The 24,436-nt window shown below is 39.7% G+C and overlaps 1 pseudogene; it reads right to left on the reverse strand.

Annotated features, from left to right (window-relative positions):
* Positions 1–3,959: 3,959 nt before the first annotated feature.
* On the reverse strand, positions 3,960–4,949 carry LOC149127835 (52 kDa repressor of the inhibitor of the protein kinase pseudogene; annotated as a pseudogene).
* Positions 4,950–24,436: the final 19,487 nt, after the last annotated feature.

Here is a 24,436-nt window from a genome sequence, read left to right on the forward strand (position 1 = left end):
TTAGTAGGAAGAAAGAAATAATTAAAATTAGAAAATAAATAAACAAAATTGAAAACAAAAAAATACATAATGTCAGTGAAATAAAGAGCTGGTTTTTGGAAAAAATAAATAAAACTAATACACCATTGGTGCAACTAACCAAAAAGAAGTAGAAGACTTAAATGCATAAAATCAGAGATGAAAAGGAAATGTAACTACAGATACCACAGAAATAAAGAGAATCATCAGGAATTACTTACAAAGAGTTGTGTGCCAAAAACTGGGAAACCTAGAAGAAATGGATAGATTCCTGGACACATAAAATCTACCAAAACTGAATCATGAACACATATAATACCTAAACAGACTAATAATCAACACAGAGATTGAATCAGTAATATGGACACTCCCAACAAATAAAAGACTAGGTCCCAATGACTTCAGTGCTGAATTTTATCAGAGAGTTAAAGAACTAATTCCAATTCTTCTTGAGCTATTTAAACAATGTAAAGGGAGAGTATCCTCCCAAACTCCTTCTATAAAGCCAGCATTACATTAATTCCTACACCTGAAAAAGAAATGACAGAGAAGAAGAACTGTAATTTCTCTGATGAATATAGATGCAAAAATCCTCAACAAACTACCAGACAGTGGAATCCAACAACACATCAGAAAGATCATCTGCCCAGATCAAGTGAAATTTACCCCTAGTATGCAGGGGTGGTTCAACATCTGCATATCAATAAATATGATACATCACATTAACAAACTAAAGAACAGAAAACATGATGATCTCAATACATGCAGAGAAATAATTTGATAAAATATAACATTCTTTCATGATGAAAACCTTAAGCAAATTGGATATAGAAGGAACATTCTTAAACATAATCAAGGCAGTTTACGACAAACTGATATCCCACATCCACAATAGCTACAAAAAAAATTAAATACCTTGGATTAAATTTAACCAAGTACATCAAAGACCTCTATGATGAAAATTGCAAAACATTAAAGAAAGCAACATAAGAAGACACAGCAAAATGGAAAAATCTTCCATGTTCATGGATTGGAAAAATCAGTATCATAAAAATTACAAAACTACCAAAAGCAATTTAGAGTCAATGTGATCCAGTCAAAATATCAACAACAGTCCTCATATCTAGAAAAATGATGCTAAAATTCATATGGAAACACAGAGACCCCAAACAGCTAAAGCAATCTTATACAACAAAAACAAAGATAGAGGCATCACAATACCAGATCTCAAGACATACTACAGGGCAGTTATATCAAAACAGCCTGGTATTGGCACTAAAACAGACATGTAGACCAATGGTGCAGAATAGAAACTCCAGAAATTAATCCATGCATCAACAACCAACTTATCTTTGACAAAGAAGCAAAAATTAATCACTAGTGCTGTGGGGAGCAAACCGGACTAGACTGAGTTACTGGAATTAAGACTTATTCTATGCATCTGCTCTCCCACAATATGGCGCTGGGAGAGAAGTAAACAGCTTCCGCACAGCTGCCTCCAGTTCAACTAATAAACTGTAGGACTTGCTCCTGATTGGAGGAGAGCAGCGTACTCGGCGTGTGGGCAGCCGAGTTAGGATTGGCGGAGGAGGACTATAAAGGAGGAGAGAGACGGCATGCACAGGGAACATCTATGGGGAACATCTAAGGGGAACATCTATCTGAAGGAACACCTGTGCAGCCCCCCAGAGAGCCGGCCGGCGGTGTGCCGCTCCCCTGCGGAAGTGGGGAATGTGGCCAGGGGGAACTGCCCTTCCACGGAGGTGGAAGGGATAGTAGCCAACCCGGGAAGAACCAGCAGCAAACCCGGGGAGGGCCGAGCAGACAGAAAGAACAGCGCAGGGTCCTGTGTCGTTCCTCCACGAAGAGGGGGAGCAACATAGTGCAAAGACAATCTCTTCAACAAATGGTGCTTGGACATGCAGAAGTATAGAACCAGACCCCTACCTTACACCTTACACAAAACATCACTCAAAGTGAATCAAAGACCTAAATCTACAATCTGATACCATCAAATCATGAGAAAACATTGTGGAAACCCTACAAAACATTGGCAGAGGGAAAGACTCCTTGGAAAAGACACCAGAAGCATAGGCAATCAAAGCCAAAATTGGCAGATGGGATTCCATAAAGCTGAGAAGCCTCTGCACTGTAAAACAACTCCCAGCAAAGTGAAGAGGTAACTGTCAGAATGGGAGAAAATATTTACAAACTATGCAACTGATAAAGGATTAATTTCCAGAATCTATAAAAAGCTCAAGAAACTGAATAATAACAAAATAATTAATCCAGCTAAGAAACAGGAAAAGGACCTGAACAGACATTTTTCAAAAGAGGAAATTCAAATGGTCAACAGACACATGAAAAAAAGGTCAGGATCACTAGCTATCAGGGAAATGCAAACCAAAACCACAGTGAGGTTTCACCTCACCACAGTTAGAATGGCTTTCATACAGAAATCAACAAACAACAAATGCTGGCCAGGATATGGAGAAAAGGGTACCCTAATCCACTGTAGGTGGGAATGTAAAGTTGGACAGCCACTGTGGAAGACAGTATGGAGATACCTCACAAATCTGAATATAGATGTGACGTATGACCCAGCCATCCCACTCCAAGATATTTACCTATAGAAAATGAAATCAGCATATGAAAAAGGTATCTGTACCTTCATATTTATTGCAATTGAATTTGCAATAGTTAATATATGGAATCAACCCAAATGTCCACAAATTGAAGACTGGATAAAGAAATTATGGTGTATATGTACACTCTGGATTAGTACAGAGTGGTAAAAATGAAATCCTGTAATTTGCAACAAAACAGATGTAACTGGAAACCACCATACTTAGTGAAATATGCCATTCCTAAAAGACAAATACCATATGTTCTCTCTGATCTGTGGTAACTAATAGAGTACCTAAAAGGTAATCCATAGGAGTAAAATTGACACTTTGTGATGTGATGATTTTAAACAGCCATTGTCTTGACTGTTGAGTAACAATGTTTTTTTGTTTGTGTGTTTTTATTTTTTCTTCTTTTTTCTTCATACTATTTGTTGAACTCTTTATTTAAGTGAAGGGTTAATCTTATGAGTATTAAATTAATTGAAAATAGATCTTTGTAAAAATTAAGAATGGGAATGGGAGAGGAAGAAGGAAGAAGGAAGAAGGATGGGAATATGGACAGGAGGTAGGGTGCAGAGAATCACTATGTTCCTAAATTTGTATATATGAAATGTATGTAGACAAGGGAGTAGAGTCATGGAAGAAGACAGAAGAAAACAGATAAGTCAGTATTCAGTAACCATGGCCTCTGACACTGAATTGATCATTAAACGCAAATGTTCAACATAAACCTGCTAGAAAGATGTAGATTCAACAAAGAAATGTAAACATCCAGATACAGAATGACAACGGTAGTTTCTTCTACTGTTAACTTTTTCCTTTAAGACTGATTTGATCAAGACAAAATTTCCCCTAAATTCCTTGTGTGGTGAGATCACTAACTCTCTTTGATAATCGTCCACTTCAGATTTTTAACTCTTATTAGATATGAGTCAAAGGTCAATTGTGGACTTCATTGTAAATTTTTTTAAATCTATTTCTTCCTCTCACACATCCTCAAAATTTACTTCTTCAAAACACTGCTAATTCAAACCTGACGGTTGGATCCACAGAGATAATTAATGATATGTCTAAAATGACCTAATTGAAATAATTCCAGGGTTCCACTAGCAGAGAAATACAAGTGGAATGTGGCACTTCCAATGCTACCTTCTGGAAGAACTAAGAGATAGTCCAAGGATGGGAGCTTAACAGAAGCCATTTAATTAGGGAGATTATCAATGGCTAACATATTAAATAGGAGGCCTAAAGGCAAAGATATTCATTGATTAAGTGACCTACATATGTCAAATACAAGTCTATTTTTAAAGTTTCTTAAGTATTTTCAATGGGTTCTGAATGATCTGTAGGAAGCTCTGACTTAGTTGTGAAGAGTTTGATGTATGTATCCACCTTTAAACCTAGATCATGTTTTATATCAACATTTATATTAAGCAAAGCCAAGCTACTTGACCTATGGCCTGTTAAAGTGTTCCTCAGGTAATCTTTGAGATGCTTTCATCCATTTTCATAGTGCTCATTCTCAACCTTTATCACAGGAAGAATACACAACAGTATACACAACAGTACGACATATACATTAGGAAAAAATTTGATGTCACTCAGATCGAGAAGTTCATAAATAGTAAATGAAAGATCTGTATCTTTGCTCTGTGTTTCCATTTCAGCCTCAAACAATGAAGCCCTGCTGAGAGAGTGTCAGGATTGGATAAGTCATTTCTGTACATGTCAGCATGGTACTCCTCTGATATACTGAATTTCAGCTGTCCCATGACCGAGGATACCAGAGATAAGCATTGAAGAGCTTTGAGGTGCTGCTCTAAGAATATATCTTTAAGTTCCTGAATAATGTGCTCTAATGTTAGAATACTTAGGGTTTCTTTACAGTAACTCGCAGAAGTTAGCTGAGACTCCAGGTTGCCTTGCTAAGCCCTATCGAATTTCCCAGGGTGTTTCATTTGAATATCAAACTTAGTTGCCAACTTTGGGGATTCCTCAAACCACAAAAAACTCATGATATACTTTAATATTTTCCATTACTTCACTCAGTGAATGCAGGTCAATGATCAAGCTACTGGCTGCAAACATCAGAGGTTTGCCCCTGGAGATTTTTCCCAAAGGCTCTTATAAAAGGTAAGACATTTTAAGAACAACAGTGGTAACAATGAAATCAAAATCTGTGACTGCTCTACAGAGTACAAATGCTCAGCCAGCTATGCAGTTATTCCATCTAATATTTGTGTCACTATTTATGACATCTAAACATAAAACAAGTGCTTGCAGAAGGTCCAGGAAAATTTCATATATACAAATTTAGGAACACATGGATACTTCCCACCATATCTTCCCTGTATATGTGAAATACATGAAACTTTTATAACTTAAAATTTTTTTTAAATATGATACATATATACCCTATGAAATACTACTCAGCAATTAAAAAAATGAAATCCTGTCTTTTGCAACAAAATGGATGCAAATGGAAAACCTTTATACTTAATGAAATAAGCCAGTCCAAAAAAAAGAAAGATACTGTATATTTTCCTTGATCTGCGGTAACTAATGGAGTACCTAAAATATAATGTATTGTAGTAAAATTGACATTTTGAGATTCCTTGATCATTTACAGCCCTTGTCTCTACTGTTGAAGAGCAATATTTTTTTCTACATAGAATTTTTTGAACCTTTTACTTAGTGTAGGGTTTATCTTATGAGTATAAAGTAAACTGAAAATAGAGCTTTGTAAAAATTAAGAGTGGGAATTGGAGAGGGAAGAGGAAGAAGGGTAAGACCATGGGTGGTAGAGTGAGAACTATCACTATGGTCCTAAATCTGCTTATATGAAATACATGAAATATGTATACCTTAAATAAAATTAACAATAAAATAAAAAGTATGCATCAAAATTTTCATGGAATTTCAATTTAAAAATAAGTATATTGTGGCATGAAAAAAATTGAAATCTGTCCTCACATTTTTCTTAATAGACATTTCTTTTTTTTTTAAGATTTGCTTATTTATTTGAAAGTGAGAGTTACGTAGAGAGAAGAGAGGCAGAGAGAGAGAGGGGTCTTCCATTCAATGGTTCACTCCCCAATTGGCCGCAACGGCCGGAGCTCTCCCGATCCGAAGCCAGGAGCCAGGAGCTTATTCTGGGTCTCCCACATGGGTACAGGGGCCCAAGGACTTGGGCCATCTTCTACTGCTTTCCCAGGCCATAGCTGAGAGCTAGCCTGGAAGCGGAGCAGCCAGGTCTTGAACTGGTGTCCATATGGGAAGCCAGCACTTCAGGTCAGGGCATTAACCCACTGCGCCACAGCACTGGCCCAGATAGGCATTTCTTTTCTTTTTTTATTTATTTATTATTTTTTTTTTTTGACAGGCAGAGTGGACAGTGAGAGGGAGAGACAGAGAGAAAGGTCTTCCTTTTGCAGTTGGTTCACCCTCCAATGGCCGCCGCAGCTGGCGCACTGCGTCCGGTGCACCGTGCTGATCCGATGGCAGGAGCCAGGTACTTATCCTGGTCTCCCATGGGGTGCAGGGCCCAAGCACTTGGGCCATCCTCCACTGCCCTCCCGGGCCACAGCAGAGAGCTGACCTGGAAGAGGGGCAACCGGGACAGAATCCGGCGCCCTGACCGGGACTAGAACCCGATGTGCTGGTGCCGCAAGGCGGAGGATTAGCCTAGTGAGCCGCGGCACCGGCTTATTTTTTATTTTTTTGAAAGGCAGAGTGGACAGTGAGACAGAGAGAGACAGAGAGAAAGGTCTTCCTTTTCCTGTTGGTTCACCCTCCAATAGTCACTGCAGCCGGCGCGCTGCGGCCGGTGCACCACATTGATCCGAAGCCAGGAGCCAGGTGCTTCTCCTGGTCTCCCTTGGGGTGCAGGGCCCAAGCACTTGGGCCATCCTCCACTGCACTCCTGGGCCACAGCAGAGAGCTGGACAGGAAAAGGAGCGACTGGGACAGAACCCGGCGCTCCAATCAGGACTAGAACCTGGTGTGCCGGCGCCACAAGGCAGAGGATTAGCCTATTGAGCCGTGGCGCTGGCCCCAAATAGGCATTTCTTTTAACTTTTTGAAGTACTCTTGATTTGTTATAGAACATTCTGAAAACTGTTCAGAGAAATTGCTATAGAACCTCATAAGCTCAATTTGCTCCCTGCACACAAGAAGCCAATTACTGACATGGGGTGGTGGGGAAAGTAGGAGTTTATTTACAATGTGCAGAGAAAGGAGGCAGGCATCCATCACTTGATTTCCAGAATCCCAGAGGAATTAAAAGCAATGAATCTTACAGTTTAATGTGGAGGTACAACAGGGCATGATTAGCTTCTGTTAGGGGCCTCCGGTAAGCCACAGTGTACAAGGCTTTCCTTTGATTGCACAGTGATAGGGTCCAGCATGCTTCTTTTGAAATGGCAAAGCTGGGCTCTTTTCTGCTTGGGCCTGAAGGTAAATTGGATATTACTTTGATCAGGGCCTGTGATTTCCTGCAAAGCTCTCATATCAGAAGCTGACACTGAGATGTTAATTATAGGGGCAATGTGTATGTTTGCAATATTCAGGGTCTTGGCTCTAGCTTTACACTCATACATGTTTACTATTATATATTGTGTAATGATCCACTCTTTGCAGAGGAACTTTAAGCTAAGGAAGACAGATGTTGGGGCTTGATACAATCTACATTAAAAGTGTTAACAGTAGGGGCTCAGCTTCAATATCTACACAAACATGTTTACAACCTTAGAACTTTCACATGTATCTACTTTTAATTACCTTGCAAGAAAAGTTCTTATTAATGGTTCTCTTTTGAATCATGATACATGAAGTGAAAGTACAGATGAATATAAAATACAAAATCAGGCCAGCACTGTGGCAGAGTGGGTTATTCAACCACCTGCAAGGCTGGATCCCATACAGCTGGTAAAGTCCCAACTGCTCCATTTTCAAGCCATCTCCCTGCTAATGTGCCTGGGAAGGCAAGAGAAGATAGCCCAAGTACTTGGACTTCTGCCACCCATGTGGGAGACTCTGAAAGACATCCAGGCTTCTGGCCTCAGCTTAGCCCAGACCAGACCACCACAGCCATTTGGTTCATTTATTCTTTGGTTCACTGAATAGATGATCTTTTTCTCTCTGTCTGTCTTTCACTCTGCCTTTTGAATAAATAAATCTTAAAAAAAAATTCTATCTCTCTTTCTCTCTAACTCTGCCTGTCCAAAAAAAAAAAAAAGAGAAGAAAAGAAAACAAAATTTAAAAGTGTCTTGTTATGGTAATTTATTTCTGCTCATAATCCCAGATACACAACATGATATAATGGAAAGCACAGTGTGTTAGAGGCCAAGAGACCCAGTTCTTCCACCTGGCTATCAACTGCTTCTGAGACCATGGAAAAGTTAGAACTCGCCTCTTTCTCAACTGGAGGGAATCAAAGTATTAGTGAGATGCCTCAGAGTAATAATCATTGCTTTCAATGCTACTGAATGGTTCATAAGGCTCTGTCTATAGTTCATCCAGTGGATAGAAAAATGGGCCAAGGACCCACAAGACAGAAAAACCAACCAGAATAAGGCATGATGCTCTCCTTCACTGGTGTCTTTAGCACTATCTTTTCCCTCACACCATGTGCCAGGATCAGTGGAAGAATCAGAGGCCACCTGTAGGGAAAATGTATTCAAAGTCTCCTCCTCTTCTTCAACAAACAAAAGCTGTAAGTTGTTTTTTGCCACATCTGGTATTCAAAAATTTATGTTCCCATGTTAAGAAACTATGTAAAGAAGCATAACTCACAGAATCCAACCACAGTCCATACATGTTACACTGACCTACTACCCCCAGGCCTCAGGTACGGACCATTAACTGGATACCATAATTTATTTGCCTATGAGAGTATCTCAGACATCTGAAATCACAGACATGAAGATTGCTGCAAAGAGGACAATGACCTTGAACCCCCAAAGCCTCCTAGAGACATAATGGAAAGGCTGATCTGTTAGGATTGTGACGGAAGGTTTGGCTTGCTCTGCAACTGTACCTGCCAGCTGGCCTCATCACAGTCTTCCCTAAAGGAGGATGGTACCACCTGACTGCGCTCAAAGTTTATTTGTTAAGCATCCCCCAAGGAGTCCCAAGAGGGTTTTTAGCCTGTGAGAAAAAGAAACGAATTCTTTTTTTTCTGAAATTCAACCTTAAATAACATGATGCCTTTTTGTATAGACCAAGAAAAGAGCTGTGGAGAATTAGTCAGGCACCAGTACAGGAGTGGCCTCAAATAATAACTGTGACATCACTGCCATTTCCAGTAGGTAGTCAATTCTTAAATTTCCATCCATTAATAGAAATTGTTCCCTTTTCTTAATAGAAATTTTTAAATAGAAATCTCTACTGCTTTCCTTAGACATTTTCCCAAGAGCAGTGAGACGGCAAATTCCAAGATGGCGGAATAGGGAAGGATGTACTACTCTACACTAGGAATAAATAGTAAAAAAAAAAAAAAAGTGGAGGAAGTACATTCTCAGGGCAGAGTTAGAGAGAAAACTACACTGGAAATTCTATGGAAGGAAGAGGAATGCCATGGATCGGTATGGAAGGTGAGGACCCACAGCAATAAGCACAGACGCAACACGTGACCCCCAACAGCCAAGAGCCAGCGAAAGTGTCAGCTTTGGAGAGTAAGGTGAGATCAGACTGTAGCAGCCCCTGCCACATGGACATAGCCAGAGGGAGAGTCTGGCAGACTATATTGTCCCTGAGTCAGGCCTGAATCTAACACCATTCTTGGTCTGACATGGGTAATCAAATTTTTCATTTTATCATGCACTTGCCTACATTCCTAGTCCATGTAAATATTTTAATATAACTGTTTACTAGAGATAAATGCACCAATATATTATTGTAAGTTTATACACAATATTTATTCTTTTTTAAGATTTATTTATGAATTTAAGAGGTAGCGTTTACAGACAAAGAGAGGGCGAGACAGAGAGGAAGGCCTTCCATTCATTGTTTCACCCCCAAATGGCCTCAATGGCAGAGCTGGGCCAATCCAAATGAATCCAGGAGCTTCTTCCACATCTCCCACATAGGTGCAGGGGTCCAAGCACTTGGGCCATCTTCCACTGCTTTCCAGATCAGTGCTATATGGGATGCTGGCACTGCACATGGAGGCTTAGCCTACTACACCACAGCACTGGTCCCAACAATATCTATTCTTTATGCTTTTATATATACTCCTAGTTTTTTAGTGTTTTTAAAAGCTTTTTATTAACAATAACTATTTATGTCACAATGTTGATATTACTTTTTTTTTTCTTGAAAGGCAGAGTTAGACAGTGAGAGAGAGAGAGACAGAGAGAAAGGTCTTCCTTTCCATTGCTTCACCCCTCAAACGGCCACTACGGTCAGCGCACTGTGGCCAGAGGGCTGTGCCAATCTCAAAGCCAAGAGCCAGCTGCTTCCTCCTGGTCTCCCATGCGAGTGCAGGGCCCAAGCACTTGGGCCATCCTCCACTGCTTTCCCAGGCCACAGCAGAGAGCTGGACTGGAAGAGGAGCAACCAGGACAGAATCCGGTGCCCCAACCGGGACCAGAACCCGGGGTACTGGCGCCGCAGGTGGAGGATTAGCCAAGTGAGCCGCGGCGCTGGCACAATGTTGATATTTCAATACAAGTATACACTGTATACTGATCAAATCATGGTAATTAACATTTTATCTTCTTTGACATCACTTTATAATTACAGTCTTGAAGTTTCTTCTACTTGCTTATAAAATATGTAAGATTATTGTGATCTATGTTACCTCCATTGTTTCATACAACTATTGGGACTAATTCCTTCAATGTAACTCTGATTTGGTGCCCATTATCCAAACTCCTTCTATCCTCCCCACCTCTTTCAGCATCTATTTATCATGGGCTATGTTCAAATTGAGTATTTTTAGCTTCCACATATCAGGTAGAACATGTGGTATTTAGCTTTGTTTGTCTGGTCCACTTCACCCAACACTACAGACTCCAGTTCCACCCACCCTGTGGCAAATGACAGGATTTCATTCTTTCCATGGATGAATAACACTCCATTGTACACACACACCACACTTTTATTTACCGTGAATAATACTGTAATAGTCTCAGGTCTTAATGACAAATAGATCAATGGAACAAAACAGAGAGTACAGAAATTAATCCATGTACACATAACCAACTGATTTTTGACAAAAGTTCTCAGATCTTACAGTGGAGTAGAATAATCTCTTCAACAATGCCACTGGCAAAACTGGATGTATATGTATAGAAGAATGAAATTAGATTCATACCTCTCACCCTATATAAAAATCAACTCAAGATGGATCAAAGATCTAAATTTAAGACATGAGTATTGTAGTATACTCCTAGTTTTATACAATATTTGCAAGCTTTGTTGTTAAAATTATAGAAACCTTGTGAAAGTATATACATTTAATAATATACAACATTTATAATTAGGTGGAACATTCTAAAAAGATGAATAGTCTCACTAGCATGGTGCTCCTATCTGTATATCAAATGCACTCACAAGGTTCCCACTGCAAAGCAAGTGCTGTGTGATCTCCTTAGGTAACAGCTAAGGAAATAACTTTAACTCACTAATTACAACAAAAAACTGAATATAAAACATTGATCATTTTCTTGAGATGCCCATATCACCTCAAGCACTCTTGGGAAACTGCCCCTTGATTTTGCTCCAAAACTTTCTGCACTATGCTTAGAGAGGGCACAAAGTACTGAACTGCATTGGAAAAAAGTCTTAACTTCCCCACCCCACTTTTCCTTTCTTTATTCTTCTTAATAAATTGAAATTTTCCTTTAACTTAATCATGCAACCAATTGAAAGGATTTTCAAAGGCTATGTTACAAAAAGAGCTGTTGCTTTTGTCCCTCAGGACGCCAAATAATGAGTCTAATATTTTTCACTAAATTGGCAACTGGCTTGACTCGTTTCCAAAATGACCTTTCTTTTGTCCTTTGGCATCATGTAGACACAGCCTTAATCTAAATGTCATTAGCAGCTAAATGTAAGATTATTGATTTAACTAAAAGGGAAACCAAAAACTTGGCATCCTAACGGCAAAGCTTTATACACTTTCATAGTAAGAATAGCTAACATTTAGGGGCCAGAATTATAGCACAGCATGTTAAACTGCTGCCTATAACACCAACGTCCCATATAGCGTACCTGTTTGAGTACTAGCTGCCCCATTCTGGTCCAGCTTTCTTTTAATGCATGTGGGAAAGCAGCAGAGGATGTCCCAAGTACTGCTTTGGGGAGTGAATCAGTAGATGGAATAGATTTTCCTTTCTGTCTCTCCTGCCACCCTTCCTCTCTGTAACTCAGCCTTTCACATAAATAAATAAATCTTTAAAAATGAATAGCTGGCTGGCGCCACAGCTCAATAGGCTAATCCTCTGTGTGCGGCACCGGCACACCGGGTTATAGTCCCGGTCAGGGCACCGGATTCTGTCCCGGTTGTCCCTCTTCCAGGCCAGCTCTCTGCTGTGGCCAGGGAGTGCAGTGGAGGATGGCCCAGGTGCTTGGGCCCTGCACCCCATGGGAGACCAGGAGAAGCACCTGGCTCCTGCCTTCAGATCAGCACAGTGCGCCTGCCGCAGCGCACCAACCACGGCGGCCATTGGAGGGTGAGCCAACAGCAAAGGAAGACCTTTCTCTCTGTCTCTCCCTCTCACTGTCCACTATGCCTGTCAAAAAATATTTTAAAAAAGAAATTAAAAAATGAATAGCTAATATTTAATAAGCATTTGGTATATGCCACATGGTATTCTAAGTATCTTCCATGTATTAACTCATCTACTACCTGTAACAACCCTGCGAAGAAGACAAATATTATTATCCTCATGCAGAGCAACTGAATAAGAACTAATACAAGAGAAAAAAAAAAAACAGATCAGAAGCTGTACTGGTCTGAGGCCTAGGCTCTTAATCACTGGAACTTCATCATCACTCTGCCAATGGCACTGTGTCTTATTATTATCAGAACACCTACTGTAATGATCAAGGCCATGATCATTGGTGTCAAGCAGACTCATGTGTTCATGCCCTGGCTGTCACTTAGTATCTGAATATTTTTAGACAAGTCACTTTATTAAGTACATCTCTTTGCCTCAGTTTCCTTAATCTAATACTTAATCTATATAATTGCCCGAAGGATTAGGTTAGACAATATTTGCAAAGTGTTGAGCAGTGCAATCAGACATTAAGGCTTCTGTAAATGATATTTACTAGAATTATATCCACTTTAAAATGTAAGTTTTATCCTCCATGGGGGTAGAATGCATTTAGAATCTTCACAGTCAAATGAAAAATTCACAAGAAGTAAGGCAGACCCCCTTGCTGCAGAACTGAAGAAGAATCAAGAGCCAAGATTTAGCTGTAGTTGGAAATTCTCACAGATCTCAAGTAAGCATCACTTTCACATATTTTTTAATTTAAAGACACAGGAAATAACCTTACTGGAGTGTTCTTCAACTCTTTTTTGCTGCCAAAAAGCAGAAACACAAACAACACACTTCTTGTAATCTTTGCCTCAAGAGATCTGGGAACAAAATGAAGAAACAAAGAGCTGGCAAGAAGGACCATGCTGGACCAGTTCAGCACTACACTCCTTTTTGGAATGGAAGAGGGGAGGAGCAAGTAATTTCTGTCATGGGAACAGCCAGTGCATATTATTCTAGGAAAGAACTAAACAAAGAAGAATAGAGACAAAACATTTAAAAAAAAAAAAAAAAGCAAATTACTTTAGTGGAAAAAAAATCAACTCCGACAGGGAAAAGATGTTCCAATTTAGTTTTATACCCACGGAGCGGTGACTGATGCTGAAAGGAAATGTCCAGCACAAAGCCCAGCACATAGCGGATAGGGAGGTCAACTGACAGTTGCTGACGAGCAACAGAAGAACACCTCTACAATTTGCTGGGTGATGAGCACAACCTTCCTTCAGGAAAGACAACTATTTGTCTTGAGTCACTCTTCAACATGTGTACCATCCAACTACAGTCACAGGACAGGAAGTTTGTTTACAGAAAAGTATTCTCAATTTTTTGAAGTATTTGTTATATTAATATAGTTGGAGGGCTTAAAATTTAATAGAGAAAAAATGATTATTAAACTTTGCAAATTTTTGCCAAAAAAAAATTAAGTCTGCAGAAGTGAGAGGCCAGCAGAGAGGATGGTTTTAATGTATTTCATGTAGTTTTTCCATAATAAACCATCCTAAATGTGGTGGTTGTGATTAATTTTTGTTATGAGCCCAGATCGTAGACAATCTAAATGTCACTGTGAAGAATTTTTTTCAGATGATGCTTACATTTAAATCAGAGGACACTGACTAATGTAGGTTATGTTCTAGCCTGTTTGGGCCTCATACAAATAGTTGAAGATTTGAAGAGAAACATACCCAGAAAAGGGGGATTCTGCCTCCAGATTGTAATTGGAATTTAGCAGCAACATCAGCCCTTCCTTGGGTCTCCTGCCTGCTTTCTCTGCAGATTTCAAACTTGTCTGGTCCCACAAGTATATGAATCAATACCTTAAAATAAATCTCTCTCTCTCCTTCCTCCTTCCCTCTCTCTTTCCCTTTGTCGTTCTCTCTTTTACTCTCTTCCCTTCTTAAAATATTTTCCTCTCAAATCTACCTATATCTCCATACACACACACACACACACACACACACACACGGGTACTTCAAAGATTTGTGGAAATAGAATGAAAAATATGAGTTTAAGGGTGGGCATTTCAACTATCAGTTAAGAGGCCACTTAGGATGCCTGCATCCCATATTGGAGTTGCTGGATTGAGTTCCGTGGTCTGCTCTTGATTCCAGTTTCCTGCTAATGCAGACACTGGGAGGCAACAGTGATAATAGCTCAAGTAGTTGGGTCCCTTTTACCCAGGTGTGAGACAGACTGAGTTCCCAGCTCCCAGCCTTAACCCGGTCCAGCCCCAGCTATTGCCAGCATTTGGGTAGTAAACTATCATATGGAAGTGAGTGTGTGTGCGCTTTCTCTGTCTGTCTCTCAATCTCTCTCTCTCTCTCTCTCTCTCTCTCTCTGTCAAATGAATAAAAGTTCACAGAAAAACATAATTAAAAGGCAATTTTGGCTGGCGCCACGGCTCACCAGGCTAATCCACTGCCTGCGGCGCAGGCATCCTGGGTTCTAGTCCCAGCTGGGGCGCTGGATTCTGTCCTGGTTGCTCCTCTTCCAGTCTGGCTCTCTCCTGTAGCCCGGGAGTGCAGTGGAGGATGGGCCAAGTCCTTGGGCCCTGCACCCGCATGGGAGGCCAGGAGGAAGCACCTGGCTCCTGGCTTCGGATCGGAGCAGCATGCTGGCCTCAACACACCAGCCATAGCAGCCACTTGAGGGGTGAACCAACGGAAAAAGGAAGACCTTTCTCTCTGTTTCTCTCTCTCACTGTCTAACTCTGCCTGTCAAAAAAAAAAAAAAAAGGCAGTCTTATTGTGGTGCAAAAATGTTTTGAAATCCATGCATAGTTCTCTTTTTTCCTTTTTAAAATTTTTATTGATATAAAGATAATAGATTTCATGTATTTCATAGAAAAAATTCGAAGAAGATAACCATACTTGCCTCCCTTTCTCTCTCTCAAACCCCTCTCCTTCTTTCCTTTTGTTCATTTAATTTTTGTGATAACATACATTTTGTATTTCACATGTAGTCTTAAGAGCATAATTATACTTTACACCATACCCTCCCTTCCTCCTTAACTCCCACACTCCCTACTCCTTCTTACTTTTCTTTTAACATTCACAATGACATTTGAACATTTTGAAGCCCCTCATATACATGAATCTTGAAATTTTTGTAAGGAACTTCTGAAGTACTCTTGTATTTTACTCGAAACCAATTCTTCTTTAAAAGTGGTGGCTCTCGCTTTTAACAAGTTGCCTGTTTGATTGCAGACCCTGATTTTTTTTTCTAGAGTACTGAAAATCTAAAGAACCAAAAAAGAAAAAAGAAGAAATTACTGAGGAATTGTCACAGGGCTGTTAGAATTCCTGAGAACACCGATTGGTCTCTTTAGAAAAAGTTCTCACCTAACAGACTTCTAAATGAGATTCTTTAGTTCTAGAAATGTATAGACAAAGGGTGATGTAGAATTGTCCTGCTCCTTCTTGGGCAGATACAATGTTATCCTAAGGAAAACCTTAATACAAATTCTTTTCAAAAATGACACACATGATGGAGACCTAAGCTCATTAACTGCTTATTTTTAAATCTTTTTCCTGTGAAAGCAGACAGGAAATATGAGGGCAGAACAAAACAGTGACAAAACACCTCTGTACCTACCATTCTATTAGTATTCAAACCTGTGAAGCTGTTGACACATAAGGTGGAAGAGAATAATTTCCAGAACACGTTGGTTATACCACGACTCCTAAAATATCAGTCTTTTCACAAAATAAGCTGAGTCACAGGGAATTTGAGTAGCTAGTTCATTGTCACCTGAATGGTCGTCAACATTAACAAGGTCAGGGAAGAAATAAGAGGATGAGTATGGAGCCAGATGTTTCTCAAAAACTTGCTCCTGGCTGGGATAACTTAACTGTGATTTGGCCCATTTGTCCAACATCAGTGGTTCTGTCATCATCTGCCATCTGAAAATGCCATTTCCCTTATTATTTCTTCCAACTCAAATGTCTTAAAGTCAGTTTGAAGTTTAGGGTTTAGATAGCAATTATGGTAAAGGTCCTTTTAGTAACTTGCTTTGTTTTAAACAGTAGCATTCTTGTTCTGGAGATAAGTGGTCTTCTATTTGCATTTTGTTTTGCCAGTAAAAAAGTTTTCAGATTTCAACATGGCTGAATAGGAAAAAGAAATGCTGCTTTAAATGAGGGGAAAATGGCAGAAGAAAAGCAGAGGAAATGCATTCCCAGGGGAGAGTTGGAGAGAAGTTTGCAGTGGAAATTCTACAGAAGGAAGAGGGAAGCTGCAGAGCTATGTGGAAGCTGTGGACATGAGCAACAAGTGGAGAAACCACACATACACTCAAGCTGGGAACTACAGGAGACACCACTTTGGAGAATGAGGAGAGAGCAGACTGTGGCAGCCTGTGCCACTGGTGAAACTGCCTGATGGAGAGCCTTGTGGACCACACTGTCTTAGAGTCTGGCCCGGAGCCCTAGAGCGGGAAAGGGAACTCATTGAATCCAGCAAAAGAAAAGCACGTTTTTTCTCCCCAAAGGGCGGTGAGAACTGGTGAAGAGAAGGTGACATTTTGACACTTATAGAGACTACAGTGGCTCTCATGCACAAATGCGACCAAGAGATTTTATCAGAGGGAAAAATTCACATTCCCCACTTACTGTGAGTCTGGCTAGAAGGGTTGAAAGGGGGCTAAGCACCCATGAGGAACTCTGAGGTGCCCCCATCCTCTCAACACATCAAAGGCTAAAGGGCTCAAAATGCCAAGGCAGAGCACCCAAGGCAGCTGTCTCTGGGAACATCTCTGCTCTCTCCATGGATGGGACAGGCTAGACAGGTGTAGCAGATCCTCTGTACCCTGCGACTTGTATGCTGTGACTATGGGAATTCTGTGAATCAAAGACAAGGCACAGGATGTAGCTGGGTCTCTAGGCAATCATTGTGTCTGGCACCAGAGACTCAGAGCTCCCAGACTGCCTGAAATGGGTCATTGCATAGAGTTCTGTGCTCACATTGAGGAATGAACAGATCCTTCATGTGTTTCATGTGGTTGTACAGATAAGGGTTGTACCCATTGTGGGCTAACCCTGGGCACTGATCACCTTGAAAGAGAAGAGGTAAGGGTATGATTACACCAACAGAGGTGATCATACTCTCCCCATTGCTGACAATAGAGGAAATCTACCGTGCCCAACTTGGGTGTCATCCTGCATACTCACACCACATTGGAGCACTGACCAGAGTTCCCTGGCCAAACCCAGCACATGCTTCTGGGTATTCACTGAAAGGCCAGATACTGCACTAAGCCACAGAGGAAGAGTTCACAGATAAAATCCATCAGAGGAGAAAAACAACAAGTATTTTCACAAGGCCTAAAAATAAATGCAGAAATTCAAGAAAAAAGAATAAGGAAGACAACATAAAAGAACATCAAAGTACTTCAATATTAGAATGTGAAGATGAAGAGATTGATGAAATGCCTGAAAAGGCATTCAAAAGAATGATCACAGGATTACTCAGAAGCAACGAAAGCAAATTTATGAGTTAAAGAAATTCATACAGGACAAGGATGAAAAACTTTCCCATGAGATTAAGATGTAGAAGAGAAATAAAAATGAAACATTAGAAATGAAGAATTCAATATGTCAAATCAAATATACAGCAGAAGACTGGATGGTTTCACTACTGAATTCTACCAGATTTTTAAAGAACATCTAATTCTAATTCGTCTCAAGCTATTCAAAACAATTTAAAGGGAGAGAATCCTCCCAAACACCTTCTTTGACACCAGCATCATGTTAATTCCAAATCCAGAAAAACATACAACAAAGAAAGGGAACTATAGAACAATATCACTGATGAACACAGATGCAAAAGTCCTCATCAAAATACTAATCAAATCCAATAATACATCAGAAAGAGCATTCAGCCAGACCAAATGGGATTTCTCCTTGGTATGAAGGGATAACTCAAAATACACAAATCAATAAGTGTGGTACATCACACTAACAAACTAAGGAACAATAGCTATATGGTTATCACAATAGATGCAGAGAAAGCATTTGAGAAAATACAACATCATATCATGATAAAAATCTTAAGCAATTTGGGTATAGGAGGAACACTGCTCAACACAATCAAGGCAATATATGACAAAACCTCAGCCAGCATCTAGTTGAATGGGGACATGTTAGAAGCATGTCCACTAAGTTCTGGAACCAGACAAGGATGCCCACTTTCACCACTGATATTCAATATAGTTCTGGAAGTTTTAGCCAGAGCCACTAGGAAATAAAAAGAAATCAAATGGATACAAATTGGAAAGGGCAAGTCAAAATATTCCTGTTTGTAGAAGACATGATTCTATATACAGGGGAACCAAAAGAGTCTGCTAAGCTACTGGAACTCATAAGAGAGTCTGGTCAAGTGGCAGAGTATAAAATTAATGCATAAAAATCAATAGCTAATGAATGCACAAACAATGCCATGGCTGAGAAAAAACTTGTAAGATTAGTTCCATTACAAAATAGTTACAAAAAATTTAAATAAAGGAATAAATTTAGCCAAGGAGGTGAAAGATATCTATGATGAAAATTTTAAAACATTAAGGAAAGAAATAGATTACATAATTATGGAAAAAATCTCCCATGTTCATGTATTGGAAGAAATAATATCAAAATCTTCCTGCTACCAAAAGAAATTTAAAGATTCAATGTGATCTCAATCAAAATACTAAAACATCCTTCTCATATCTACAAAAAAACTATGCTAAACTTCATATGGAACACAAGCAACCATGAATAGCTAAAGAAATAGTATACAACAAAAAAAAAAAGCCAGAGGCATCACATACTACAGGACAAATACAATAAAAACAGCCTGGAACTGGCACAAAAGCAGACATGTCAACCAATAAAATGAAACAGAAACTCCAGAAATCAATCCATGCATCTACATCCAACTAACCTTTCACAAAGGAGCTAAAATCAATCCCTGGGGAAAGTACAGTCTTTACAGCAAATGGTGCTGGGAAAATTGGATCTCCACAAGCAGAAGTATGAAACATGACCCCTACCGTTGCTGGCATCACACCTCAATAGGCTAATCCTCAGCCTGCGGCGCCGGCACACTGCATTCTACTCCCAGTTGCCCCCCTTCCAGTCCAGCTCTCTACTGTGGCCTGGGAGTGCAGTGGAGGATTGCCCAACTCCTTGGGCCCTTCACCCGCATGGGAAACCAGGGGAAGCACCTGGCTCCTGGCTTCAGATCAGGGCGGTGCGCCAGCCACAGCAGCCACTGGGGGGTGAACCAACGGAAAAGGAAGACCTTTCTCTCTGTCTCTCTGTCTCTCTCTCTCACCGTCCACTCTGCCTGTCAAAAAAAATAAAAAAAAAAACCTACTTTATACCTTATCCAAAAATCCACCCAACATGGATTAAGGATCTAAATCCATCACCTGATGCCATCAAATTACCATAGAAAAACACTGGAAAACTCTGCAAGACATTAGCATAGGGAAGCACAGACAATAAGAAGCAAAAATAGACAAATGGGATCACATCAAATTTAGAAGCTTCTGCTCTGGAAAAGAAACACTCCTCAAAGTGAAGAAGCAACTGACAGAATGGGAGAAAATATTTGCAAACTATGCAACTGATAAAGGATTAATACCCAGAATCTATAAATAGCTCAAGAAACTCAACAACAACAAAACAAACAACCCACTTACCAAATGGATAAAGGACTTAAACAGGCATTTTTCAAAAGAGAAAATTCGGTCTATCCATCAGTTTCTGTACCAGTACCATGCTGTTTTGATAACAACTGCCCTGTAGTATGTCCTGAAATCTGGTATTGTGATGCCTCCAGCTTTGTTTTTGTTGTACAAGATTACTTTAGCAATTCGAGGTCTCCTGTGTCTCCATATGAATTTCAGCATCATTTTTTCTAGATCTGAGAAGAAGGTCTTTGGTATTTTGATTGCTATTGCATTGAATCTGTAAATTGCTTTTGGGAGAAAGGACATTTTCATGATATTGATTCTTCCAATCCATGAGCATGGAAGATTTTTCCATTTCTTGGTATCCTCTTCTATTTCTTTCTTTAAGGTTTTGTAATTTTCATCATAGAGATCTTGAACATCCTTGGTTAAGTTTATTCCAAGGTATTTGATTGTTTTTGTAGCTATTGTGAATGGGATTGATCTTAGAAGTTCTTCCTCAGCTGTGGCATTGCCTGTGTATACAAAGGCTGTTGATTTTTGTGCATTGATTTTATATCCTTCTACTTTGCCAAACTCTTCTATGAGTTCCAATAGTCTCTTAGTAGAGTTCTTTGGGTCCCCTAAATAAAGAATCATATCATCTGCAAAGAGGGATAGTTTGACTTCTTCCTTCCCAATTTGTGTCCTGTTAATTTCTTTTTCTTGCCTAACAGCTCTGGCTAAAACTTCCAGAACCATATTGAATAGCAGTGGTGAGAGTGGGCATCCCTGTCTGGTACCAGATCTCAGTGGAAACGCTTCCAACTTTTCCTCATTCAATAGGATGTTGGCCGTGGGTTTTTCATAGTTTGCTTTGATTGTATTGAGGAATGTTCCTTCCAAACCCAGTTTGCTTAGAGTTTTCATCATGAACGGGTGTTGTATTTTATCAAATGCTTTCTCGGCATCTATTGAGATAATCATATGGTTTTTCTTCTGCAGTCTGTTAATGTGGTGTATCACATTGATTGTTTTGCGCACATTAAACCATCCCTGCATACCAGGGATAAATCCCACTTGGTCTGGGTGGATGATCTTTCTGATGTGTTGTTGCATTCTACTGGCCAGAATTTTATTGAGGATTTTTGCATCTATGATAATCAGGGATATTGGTCTGCCATGCTCTTTCAATGCTGCATCTTTTTCCAGCTTAGGAATTAAGGTGATGCTGGCTTCAAAAAAAGAATTTGGGAGGATTCCCTCTTTTCGATGGTTCTGAATAGTTTGAGAAGAATTGGAGTTAGTTCTTCTTTAAACGTCTGGTAGAATTCAGCAGTGAATCCATCTGGTCCTGGGCTTTTCTTTGTTGGGAGGGCCTTTATTACTGTTTCCATTTCTGTCTCAGTTATGGGTCTGTTTAGGTTTTCGATGTCTTCCTGGTTCAATTTAGGTAGGTTGCATGTGTCCAGGAATCTATCCATTTCTGATAGATTTCCCTGTTTGCTGGCATACAAGTCCTTGTAGTAATTTCTGATGATTCTTTTTATTTATGTGGTGTCTGTTGTTATGTTTCCTTTTTCATCTCTGATTTTATTGATTTGGAACTTTTCTTTTTTCAGTTAGTTGGACCAATGGGGTGTCAATTTTGTTTATTTTTTCAAAAAACCAGCTCCTCATTCACTGTAGTGAGTTTGATTACAACACGTCATGGTGAGGATCTCTTTTGGTCATGTTTACTAGGGGTTCTACTAGCTTCCTGTACTAGGATGTCTCTGTCCTTCTCCAAACCCGGGAAGTTCTCTGCAAGTATCTCACTAAAAAGGCCTTCTAATCCTTTCTTTCTCTCCATGCCTTCAGGAACTCCTAGAACCCGAATGTTGGGTTTTTTACAAGTATCCTGTAGATTCCCAACAATATTTTTTAGATTTCTAATTTCCTCTTCTTTTCTTTGGTTTGACTGTGTACTTTCCTGTGCTCTGTCTTCTAAGTCCGATATTCTCTCTTCTGTTTCACTGACTATTTTTAAGGCTCTCTAATGTGTTTGTCTTTTGATCTATTGAGTTCTTCATTTCATTTTAATTTCTCTTCACTATCATACTTTCCTGTTCTACTAGTTTCTGCATTTCATTTTGATTCCTCCTTAAGATTTCATTTTCTCGAAGGAGATTTTCCATCCTGTCCAGTAAGGATTTCCGTAGCTCAAGCATTTGTTTTTGAAAACTTCTAATTGTTCTTATCATAAATCTTGCATTTCTTGCATTTCTTCCATCTCATCATCTTCATAATCTTGGCTTGGGATGTCTTGTTCATTTGGGGGTGTCATAATGTCTTCCTTGTTCTTGTTTCCTCGGTTTCTGTATTTGTTGTAATCAAAACAGCATGGTACTGGTACAGAAACAGATGGATAGACCAATGGAATAGAATTGAAACACCAGAAATCAATCCAAACATCTACAGCCAACTCATATTTGATCAAGGATCCAAAACCAATCCCTGGAGTAAGGACAGTCTATTCAATAAATGGTGCTGGGAAAATTGGATTTCCATGTGCAGAATCATGAAGCAAGACCCCCTACCTTTCACCTTACACCTTACACAAAAATTCACTCAACATGGATTAAAGACTTAAATCTATGACCCAACACCATCAAATTATTAGAGAACATTGGAAAAACCCTGCAAGATATAGGTACCAACAAAGATTTCTTGGAAAAGACCCCAGAAGCACAGGCAGTCAAAGCCAAAATTAACATTTGGGATTACATCAAATTGAGAAGTTTCTGTACTTCAAAAGAAACAGTCAGGAAAGTGAAGAGGCAACCGACAGAATGGGAAAAAATATTTGCAAACTATGCAACAGATAAAGGGTTGATAACCAGAATCTACAAAGAAATCAAGAACTCCACAAAAACAAAACCAACAACCCACTTAAGAGATGGGCCAAGGACCTCAATAGACATTTTTCAAAAGAAGAAATCCAAAGGACAAACAGACACATGAAAAAATGTTCAGGATCACTAGCCATCAGCGAAATGCAAATCAAAACCACAATGAGGTTTCACTTCACCCTGGTTAGAATGGCTCACATTCAGAAATGTACCAACAACAGATGCTGGAGAGGATGTGGGGAAAAAGGGACACTAACCCACTATTGGTGGGAATGCAAACTGGTTAAGCCATTATGGAAGTCAGTCTGGAGATTCCTCAGAAACCTGCATATCACCCTACCATAAAACCCAGCCATCCCACTCCTTGGAATTTACCCAAAGGAAATGAAATTGGAAAACAAACAAGCTGTCTGCACATTAATGTTTATTGCAGCTCAATTCACAATAGCTAAGACCTGGAACCAACCCAAATGCCCATCAACGGTAGACTGGATAAAGAAATTATGGGACATGTACTCTATAGAATACTATACAGCAGTCAAAAACAATGAAACCCGGAGGAATCTGGAAAACAGTATGCTGAGTGAACTAAGCCAGTCCCAAAGGGACAAATATCATATGTTCTCCCTGATTGGCGACAACTAACTGAGCACCAAAGGGGAAACCTGTTGAAATGAAATGGACACTATGAGAAACAGTGACATGATCAACCTTTGTCCTGACTGTTGATTTACAATGTAATACTTTATCCCTTTTAGTATTTTTTTCTTCTAGTACTATTGGTTGAACTCTGTAATTAACACACAATTATTCTTAGGTGTTCAAATTTTACCTGAGAAGTGATCCCTGTTAAATATAAGAGTGGGAATAAGAGAGGGAGGAGATGTACAATTTGGGACATGCTCAATCAGACTTGCCCCCAATGGTGGAGTTAGAAACGTGTCAGGAGATTCCAATACAATCCCATCAAGGTGGCATGTACCAATGCCATCTCACTAGACCAAATGATCAATTTCAGTTCACAACTGATTACACTGATAGGTCTCAGTCAAAGGGATCACACAAACAAGACTAGTATATGCTAATACTAACTGATAGAATCAAAAAGGGAGAGAACCATCCGACATGGGAAGCAGGATACACAGCAGACTCATAGAATGGCAGATGTCCTAAATAGCACTCTGGCCTCAGTATCAGCCCTTAAGGCATTCAGATCTGGCTGAAGAGTCCATGAGAGTATTTTAGGCATGGAAAGCCAAGACACCCTGGGAAAAAAAATCCCTAAATGAAAGATCTCTGCAAGTGAGATCTCAGTGGAAAGAATGGGCCATCAAAGAAGGAGGTACCTTTCTCTGAAGGGAGGAGAGAACTTCCACTTTGACTATGACCCTGTCAGAATAAGATCAAAGTTGGCGAACTCAAAAGGCTTCCATAGCCTTGGCAACTCATGACTAGAGCCTAGGGAGATTATTGACGCCATAAAC

This window comes from Oryctolagus cuniculus, chromosome 2, assembly GCF_051225735.1.
Source record: "Oryctolagus cuniculus isolate XC-2025 breed Fujian yellow rabbit chromosome 2, ASM5122573v1, whole genome shotgun sequence".
In the NCBI taxonomy this organism is placed as follows: domain Eukaryota; kingdom Metazoa; phylum Chordata; class Mammalia; order Lagomorpha; family Leporidae; genus Oryctolagus; species Oryctolagus cuniculus.